Raw genomic sequence first — 10,513 nt, forward strand, 5'->3', positions numbered from 1 at the left:
CGGATCATGTCTTTGTACAAGTACCATCTAAGGCCTTCCAGGGCTAGTCACATGGAATCCACTGTGGCACAGGAGAAATGGATTCCATATGAGTGGACGGTACTTGTAGAAGGATGCATGATCCTGTCTCAAATGTGTCTCTTTGCTTAGATGGGGTAGAAAACTTCTAGACAACCTCATTAAATGCATTTATTCCACCCCATTCATTTTCAAAGTCCTACCAAATGATACTTTTAATGAAAAAATTAATTTTGAGTCTATCTCTCTCCTCTTTTCATTTCCTTTCTCTCCCATGGAATCCCACCCCATGTCCATTTCTTCTCTCTCCCACCAAATCTCACCCTACCTCGTTATCACCTCCAATTCACTGCCCTCTCCAATTCCCTCCAATCCCTCACATAGGAGCAGATATGACCACCTTACCCACTGCCCAAGGTGGGGTAGGGTGGTCATTTATGCTCCTCTGTGAGGGATTGGAGGGAATTGGAGGGGACAGTGAATTGGAGGTGATAAAAATTCTAAAATATATATGCCATTATTTCCTTTTCTTTCTTTGTCAACCCAACCCACAACATATGGGACCCATCCTTACAAGTTTCCCACCCCTTTTTATTCGTCAAACAAATGGGACCTTTATGAATCCTATTTTTTATGGAGTTCCTTTTCTTCTTATTATTATTATATTTGAACAAGTGCCCAATGCATTTGGTAGTCTCTGGTGTATGGAAGCCCATTGCTACCAGAAGGTCTTGGGTTCGAGCCTCTTGGTTCACATCTCTCTTCCCCCATAGAATAGAGTAAGACTTATCAAAAAAAAAAAAAAAAAAAAAAAAAAAAAAGAGCTTGTAGTGTCTATCTCTCTCTTGGACCTTTATCCCCCAGGTGCATGTGCACCGTTAGATGTACCTTTTTGGTGCACTTGAGGTGATAAAAATTCCTCCCTATTTACCTCATCTTAGGGGGGGGGTTGTGTCTTGCTGCGTCTCACAGGTTGCGACCAGGCAAAGCCCGTGTCTATCTCTCTCTTTACCTCTTTGAAATGACGTTTGCCCTCCTACACATGGGTGGCATGTCTATCCATCTCTCATAATAAATGTAGGTAATAACCAAATCTATAAAAAAAATTGGGTAAGGAGAAATAACATCACTTGGAGGACCAAGAGAGCATTCTTAATAAAGGGAAGTATTTCCTATGGGGAAGTGTTGCCCTGCACATTCTTAAAACGAGGATGTGTGGCCCTACACGTGTGGGGGTCAATGGGAGCATGCGGAAGCATCAGACACATGGTCATTTTCGCCTTTCCAGGGGGCGCGAGACAGTCATTTCGTCCCCTCTTTATCTTGGCATGGGCAGTACACTTCCCCACAAGAAATATTTCTCCTATTACAAAGGGAAAGGGTTCTCTAAACCTAAAATATTTCCTAGGTTTTCTCATAAATGTAATTTTTTAAAAAGTAAATTAATCTAACCTCCTCTAACCTTTCTAACAATTACTCAAACCTCCCCTACGCTACAAACTTCGTATCAGTCAGCCTCATTAAGTTAGGGTTTTATGGTTTGGTAACAACTTAATTTGAAAATCGATTTTTTATTAATTATACTACACTTGATGGGGTTGATATTACCTATTTTCCCCTTAATGAAGTTACCTTTTTGTCCTTAATGAAATGCTAACTCAATCCAATTGTCTCTGCTACCTTCCATGTCTCAAAGAAAAACGTAACCTGCAAATCCGATCAATCTCCCAACGATCTCACAAGGGTCAGTTCTCTAGAACGGGGAAGGTGACGGCATAGATGTGAAAGCTCGATTTCTGAGAGTTTTCTTTCCAGCAATGACAGAGTGGTTGCGATTCAGGGAAGATTGCAATAGCACTAGGATCTAGAGTGAGAAGAAACAGAATAACTAGAAATCACTAACCTGATCAGTTAGTTCTCTGTATACACAAATACCAAATCAGGAGGAAATTAATTCTAACAACATTCTGTTGTATCAACAAGAAAGCCATCTAAAACAATATGCTTCAAATCAATAATGAAATAGTATGAAGACATCCAAATCCAAACGTCCCATCTGTGTGTTGCCAAACACTTCCCTCCACATGACGAGGGTTTGTAGTAGATCCAGTTAAATCCCATCGGAATTGAAGAGGGATGGAGAAATGGGTTTGCTAGCCACGGTCCTTGCAAGGAATCGCGGCAACGACAGCCCACATTACGAACAAAAGCACTGAGTTCATGGTGTAGACGGGGACTGTGCAAGCCCACCAGTGGCGACGATCTCATTGCCGCGAAAAGGGGTCAAATTGTTCCCAATCTCCTGAAGTTGCCTAGCAGCGGATCATGTGCGAGCTTCATCTTGAAATCATTAGAAACTCTTCCTAGATCAGAGCTTCATCAATGTATATGAGGAAACTGAGATCAGTGAACAAAAGAAAGGAGAACTAGGTCTTCACAAAAGGTGAATCTCTGCCTCTCGCAAAAAAAGAAAACGGAAAAGGATGAAATGGGTTTTATTTTAACCATTGTCAAAAAACCAAGCTTCGAACATGGACTCTAAGTAGATGAAGTGTCGCCGGTGAAATTGCAGGTCGTCGGATTCTTTATCAGTGGTCGGTGATGGATTCAGAGTAGATGGAGCATCGCCGGTGAAGTAGTAGGTACCATATTCTTCTTCTTCACTCCCTCCCCTCTCCTCTGCCTCGGATGGCATAATGTTGGTGTTGAGAGAAAGTCAAATTTTGTTCCTTTATATGTAAGGGCCTTTTAGTTACAACAGGTTTTTTTCTTAACACCGTCAACGGATTAGGGTTAAGTGCAACAAAGTTTGAAAAGTAAAAGAGGTTTGAATAATTGTAAAAAACACAAGAGAGGTTCACGTATTTGTCAGAATGGTTAGAGGAAGTCAGAGTAATTTACTCTTTTTAAAAAAAAAATAGAAAAATGATAATACATTCATTATTGGGAGAATGTTCTTAGTGGAAGACTCTACGCCCTGTGCCCAAATACAAAGAGAGTGAACCCCATGATAGGCGTTAATGACTGCTCTATTGATGCTCCGTGCATGTTTTCATTGGCCCCCGCATATGCAAGGGCCATGCTCTCCCACAGAGAACTCTTGCCTTACATTCTTATGTGAGGGGCATAGGAAACCATTAAGGCTTAGAGAGACTTTTCTTTCTTAACAAAGAAATGAGTATTATAAAGCATATCCCTTCGATATTTTGACTGTTTGACCTAATTACGTGAAGAACCATTCTAAACTGACAATGTTAGACATTACCCTCTCACTGTCTCACGAATTTTTACACGTAATTCGCAGATAGCTGAACAAAGAATCAATAGAAGAGACTAGGTGTGTCAAATATGAGATTGAACTGACTGGACCAATGGAATTTGATTGGATTGAATTGAAATCAACTGGCTAAATTTTATCATTTCAGATTGAAATCAGAAAAACTAATAAAAAATAACTAATATAAAAAAATGATGAATTATTGTTGTAATAAAGGTCCATTATTTTTTCAAATGTCATAAGATATTTATTCTATCACGTGGACAATTGATATGTCTATTTTGACAGATGGAAAGGCAGGAAATGGTTTAGATTTGCCATGTATCAAATTTTAGAGTCTAATTCAATCAAATATTCTTTTTCATATTGGCACAAATCCCACGTATGTCTATTTCTGTGTACCAGTACTTTAGACTTTACTTTGCGTTCTTCCAATTCTGAGCAGGAATAGAGGGCTTAGATTACAAAAAATGTTAAAATGGACAGCACATATTTATCTTGTGATTTTCAAAAACATCACCTTCCATTGTTAAATGGACCACTATCCAACAAAAATTAAGACCTAACCAATAATAGATTAATAAAGGACCATTAGAAAAACCTGATAACAGACCAAAATCAATTGGACCAATAGTAATAGGTTTTAATTTGGTTTTTGTATTCCAAACACCTATTGGTCTGGTTTAAGTCTGATCTGATCTGGTATATGCAAAACTGATTCAAAAGAGCTGAGTAGGAAACTATTCCATTCCTGCCTTCCTTGTAATTAGGGGTGGGTCATGTCACTTGGTCACTGGGTCAAGGGTTGGCCCAACCCGTGAATAATCTCCCCTATTTTTCCTCTGACATCCTCTATCCACTTATCTCTGAAAAAAATCCTCTATAGTGCCCTACTCTTGTGCTGCACTGCATGAGGGCCTAAGAACTCGACACATGGAAGTTGCAACATCCAACGGTGCCAAGCTAAAGAAGAAAGGAAAAAAAAAAACTGCCTTGCATCGAACTCGCACCGTTGGATGAAGATTCTACCACGTACCGAGCTCTCAGGCCCACACTGCATTGCACCGCAAGATGCCCGCACCTGCAGATGATTTTAATCCTCTCTGCTAGCTTTCTCCCTCAAACGAAATTTTACTTCTACCAAGTGCTGACACTCAAGGAAATGGAATAATTCTCTTTCCCTATGGGTTCATAAATACCCTCCTAGGGTTCGGATTTTACTCCTCTCAATTTTTAGATCCATTATTTCTTGTTATTTCCCCCTCCAGAGTGCGACATGTGGCGGACTTAAATCTAACGGCTCTAAATCATTCTCTTATTTTGAGTAATGAACTATGGTTACCCCAACCCAGAGTCTAACCCCGGTCAAGTTTAACCAAACCAATGTTAGACCCATGGTCAACTCAAACCGAATCTTCAACCCTAATCTCATCACCTCTCTCTCTCTTCTATTGCCCTCATTGAGAGATGAAACCCAACCAAGGAGAAGCTGCCGCCAGAAGCCCAACCGAGGAGCTGCAACTTCGCCGGAAGCCCACCTCGTCTTGCCGCTCTCAAACCAAATCTTCGAATCTTCAACCCTAATCTCATCGCCTCTCTCTTCTATTGCCCTCATTGTGAGACGAAGCCCAACCGAGGAGAAGCTACTGCTGCAACTTCAGGCGACAAGCTACAACTTCGTTGGAAGCCCACCTCTTCTTGCCGCTGCGACTTCAGGCGACGGAGCAACGAACTTCTTCAGGTATCTTCAGGCGATGTTATGGTTTTTTTTTTTTATGAACACAACTTTTAAAAATCAGATATCTATTGAATTTGCAGAATCAAAAGGAAAAAAGAGAGAAATTACCAAGTTTTAAAAATCAGAGATCTATTGATGTCGCTATTTATTTTCCCCCTACACCAACTTCTCGTATTTCAGTTTTTGATTTCAGATTTTTAAAACTTGTGTGTTCATAAAAAAAATTGCTTCTGTTCAATAGTTGACACGTCCAAAACTTCACTGGAAGTCTCAAAATGAGAATCCGATGCTGCAGCAGGCTCATGCTCAATTCCATTTGCAATAGGAAGAGTCCCATTTTCAAAACTGTTTTCACTTGCTTCTAATTTCATAGGAGAATGAGGATCTGGAATGCGCAACTGTTTGCTCATCCAATCTCCCATTGATCTCAAAACTGCCACTATGCACTTCATTGCTTCAAGTTTCATGGTGGCATCCTGTACTGGAAGTAAGGTAGTGGCAGTTCCAGGGGTGACACCCTTAGCAGTTTTTGATCTCTGATTTTTAAAAGAAGGCAACCACTTAGCTACCAACAAATAGGTGGTGCCGGAGTGGGTAAACACTTGTTCTTATCCACAATGATACAACATACTAACATAGGACAGCCATAATTTCAAAATACAAGCAATGCTACTAGCATTCCTTTGATAAACAAGAAACAGGAGATGGACTAGGATTAAGAAAAGCAGAGGCTTCCAACTCCATCAATTCTTAAAATGAAAGTATCCAAGTTGTCGCCAAGTTAAAGCCCACAAAAAATGGGTTATTATAGTTGTTTCATGCATACTGATTCAAACCTACACAAATGATGCATCCTATTATATCCATAATCAAGCGTCATTATAAATGAATGGGATAAAATAATTACAATGAGGTCATTGCTGGTTGTTTTACTTATATTGACCGCGGGAGCACCATTCAGGGTTTCAGGAAGTGATGGAACCACTTTATTTCATGCTGTAGTGGTGGCACTGCTAGTATGATATTAAGCATTTATGGTGTTTTTCTTTTTAAAATTAGCCTTCAAATATTTTGTTATGTGTGTCTTGAATTTTTGTTACAATTGATCAAAGTTTGCCCCACTCCTGACATAGAGCTACATTCGTTTTTTTTTTTTTTTTTCATTGCTTCATCTAATGGATAATGTAGAATTCTCTAATTTTTTTTATTGCTTCATCTAATTGTTAATGCAAAATTCTTTGATTGTTTTTTTCTTCATCTAATGGTTAATGCAGAATTCATTGATTTTTTTTAGCTAAATATGTTGTTACTATTTAATGATTGATTTGAGAGACTGTGTAGGGATATGGATAATCCAATGGCTACACCAGATGAGAATAAGCCTCAGATCGGTATGCATTTTAATTCAGAGAGCGAGGCTTATGAATTCTATAACAATTATGGAAGAAGATTGGGTTTTAGTGTCAGGAAAGAATTTGAAAATAAGAGCAAAAAAGACAAGACTAAAATAACTTCGAGGAGATTCGCATGTAATAAACATGGTATTAGAAGAAAAGACTAGCGTGATATTGATACTAATTGCCCTCGAGCGGAGACGAGAACAAATTGTCCTGCTCGAATGGGCATAACGCTTATGGAAAATGGGAAATATCGATGCCATGATTTTGTTGAAGGCCATAATCACGAGCTTCATATACCATCTACCACACACATGATGTGGTCACAACGGAATGTTTTAGAAATACATGGGCATGGAATTTACTTGGCTGATGATTCTGGAATTAGATCTGAGGCCGCATTTGAGTACATGGGTAGACAGGCAGGTGGGAGACAGAACCTTAATTATACACCAAAAGATCATCACAATTATCTCCGATCTAAGCGTCAGCATGACTTAAGTTTGAATATTCCAAATGTAACAGAGCACCACAGAGAAGAACATTGGGCAGACAAACTAATGGAATTTGTAGTGAAACACCTAGACCTGATCTTGGTCCCTGCAGGACTAATCCACAAGGCAGGAGTTCTTAACATAATACTTAACCTTTCCATAAATCTACAGCAGAGGTTACAATACCTATCAAAAGCTTTTTTAGTTTTTGGCATAAAAACCCTATCAACGGATTTGAGTAGACTAAGCTTAACTTGAGAAAATACAGAACAATTACATGTTTGTATGTAGAATTGAAATGCACTGGAACAATATAAAGTGTTGTGCCACAAGTGCAGCCTAGCTTATAGTTCTTCATCCTAGAGGTCCTTAGCTCCTATGCCCTGGACAATTGCATTAGGCTTGTACTTCACGTTGCCAAATCTACACCACAATTTCCTAGGACAATTTCTTCTCTTTGCTTCTTTTTTGTGTGTGTGTGTGGGATCCGTGTGTGTGGGGGGGGGGTGGAGTGGGGTGCAAAGCCTACCCAGAACCTTAAACCAATGCTATCTTCCGTAAATTAATAATGAGAACCAACTTCCTTCAACCTCAGTAAGCAAATCACTCTTACAAAACCTAATTCCCAACAATTTTGCTCAAAGTTGAACATACAGAGATAAAAAATTGAAATACGAGAAGTTGGTGTTGGGGGAAAAAAATAACGAAATCAATAGATCTCTGATTTTTTTAACTTGGTAATTTCTCTCTTTTTCCCTTTTGATTCTACAAATTCAATAGATCTCTGATTTTTAAAAGTTGTGTTCAAAAAAAAAAAAACCACGACACCGCCTGAAGTTACCTGAAGAAGTTCGTTGCTCCATCGCCTGAAGTCGCTGCGGCAAGAAGAGGTGGGTTTCCGGAGAAGTTGCAACTCATTGCCTGAAGTTGCAGTGGTAGCTTCTCCTCGGTTGGGCTTCGTCTCACAATGAGGGCAATAGAAGAGAGAGGCGATGAGATTAGGGTTGAAGATTCAAAGATTCGGTTTGAGAGCGGCAAGAAGAGTTGGGCTTCCGGCGAAGTTGCAGCTCCTAGGTTGGGCTTCCGGCGGCAACTTCTCCTTGGTTGGGTTTCGTCTCTCAATGAGGGCAATAGAAGAGAGAGAGAGGCGATGAGATTAGGGTTGAATATTCGGTTTAAGTTAACCATGGGTCTAACATTGGTTTGGTTAAACTTGACCCGGGTTAGACTCTGGGTTGGAGTAACCATGGTTAGTTCATTACTCAAAATAAGAGAATGATTTAGGGCTGTTACATTTAAGTCCGCCACGTGCCGCACTTTGGAGGGGGAAATAACAAGAAATAATGGATCTAGAAATTGAGAGGAGTAAAATCCCTAGGGTTCCTGCTACCTAGATAGTAGCAAAATTTTTTCCTTCTCCCTCTGCTTTTTTCCCCACTTCCTACCTCTCCTGAACAGCCCCCGCCTCTCCCAAACAATAACCCTCCCTCCTCTTTACCGGCCCCTCCTGCCTCCCACGGCTCCCGCCTCCCGCATACCCCCTCCATCTTATCTCTCTCCCAGTTTTCTCAACAAAACTCACCATTTCCACCAAGTTTGGATCGAGTCTTTGGATCCTTGAAAATAGACAAGCCATGCATTAAAACCTTTTTCTGAACGCTAAACCTTAAGCTTCCAAACGAGACAGGGATACTCCCAAGCACTTCCCCTACCATTGTCGACTTGGTTTACAAGCCTGTTCAATTTGTTATTGGTGAAGCCTGATTTCGGTCCAGAAAGTGGTTCAGAGGGTCTACGGAGGGCCGCTTCGGTCTCAAAACAAGCTCAAATGGCCTAAAAAGCAGATACATCACTACTTGAGGCTATGAGTTGTGTAGAGCTCGTCGAGACCTTCAAAACGATATGTATTTCAACATATGTTTAGTTTTGGTCCGACCCTAACTAGTTGGTCATTTTTCGGTTCTAGGGGTGTTTATATACTTTCTGGGTTAGGGCTTCTCTATTTATTGTTTTTTTCCCTAGGAGGGCTGAGGTAGAGGGTTTGTAACACTTTCAGAGATAGTGAAATTAGTTCTATGGCTGGCAGTGGATGTAGCTTCCCATCTTGGGGGTGAACCACGTAAATCCTTTGTGTTGTGCGTTGTGTGTTCTTGTTCTTCTTTGTTTTTTGTATTTCTTCGGCAAATCGCCACTTTTGGGCGTTGTTTTCTTAACGCAATTGATCGCAAAAATCAAAATAACACCACTGGAGTCAACAAGCCTTGTCCCAGCAAGCCAGTGCAAGAGAGGAAAGAATGCTCGCTCGCTTGTTCCCCAGCTCTGGATCTATTGGTTGAGAGTTGAAACTAGAGCGATTGTTTTTGGATTCTATTATATTAAGAAGAAAACAAACAATTTGAAAGAGGACTTCTATCAAAATTTTAATGGTTGAAAAATGTAATGGGGAAAAGCAAGAAACCCCCACGTCTCTGCTTCCCTTCCAAACTCCTCTTCTCTCCCACACAACCCCACCTCTTCCCGCATAGCCCCTTTGTCTATGTAGCTCTCTCGCACAGCCCCACTACTCCTTACTTTTTCTCCGACTGGTTCAGCAGTGTTGTTATGATGTCTGTTTTGTTTTGTCGGCTGTCATTAGAGGAGAAAGGCAACAACGGGAGAGCAGAAGACGAAAACACATAATTTTGTTGCAAGAAATTCAAAACAGAGAGACACCGGATGACCTTAAAGTTCACACTCAAATCCTTTTTGTAGTTTGGAAAATTAGATCAAACACAGAAGGCATAGAAAAACAAAAACCCATTTGAATTAATTGATTAATGGTAATAATTAATCAATTGTTTCTGTTAGAAGAACAAATACTGCTAAGAAAAAAGACCCCCTTCTCCTCTGTTCTTTCTTAAAACTGCCATTTTCAAGTATAACAATAAATCTCAAACAACTAATCAAAAGAATTCATTTGAAGAACAAATTACCTAGACAACATTTTCCAATAATCCACTGTAATTTCATCTTCTCTTTCAAATTTTGGAATTCTTTATTTGGGTTTTCAGTTAGAGGCAATAGAGATGTTAGCATTAGATGCTATCATGGCTGCCTTCGCAGATATACAAAGCTCTTTCCAAATTAGCAACATTGTCTGTCATTGTTGGCCTCTCCTTCCCTTCCAACAGTGCCCCCAAAAGAAAAACAAAAGAGAGAATTGTTGCGTCAGGAAATCTCTAGTAGGTCCTTCAGGTGCCGCAACCTGCAAAAAGACGTCAGGGATAAAGGAGAACCGGTGTGGTTCCGGCCTAGGACTCTCCGATGCCTATGTTAGATCTCTCTTAGCAACAGATGAATTACTGGAATTCAAGATGATTAATGTGTTGGAATACCTGAGTATTTATGGTTGAGTATGGCGGTGTGGAGAGTCCCAGTCGGTGATAAGTATTCTTCGTGGAAGAGTCTATCACGTAGTAGAGTTGTACTTGAAATAGTTCCTCATGAGATATAGAGTCCTAGTAGGGAAGAGGTTCCCTCAGCGTCTTCTTCACGTATTGAGTTTGGTTAGACTTATACCTCTTTGGGATAGACCTCCCTTTGGTATACA

The sequence above is a fragment of the Telopea speciosissima genome, chromosome 5, assembly GCF_018873765.1.
Source record: "Telopea speciosissima isolate NSW1024214 ecotype Mountain lineage chromosome 5, Tspe_v1, whole genome shotgun sequence".
NCBI classification, from domain to species: domain Eukaryota; kingdom Viridiplantae; phylum Streptophyta; class Magnoliopsida; order Proteales; family Proteaceae; genus Telopea; species Telopea speciosissima.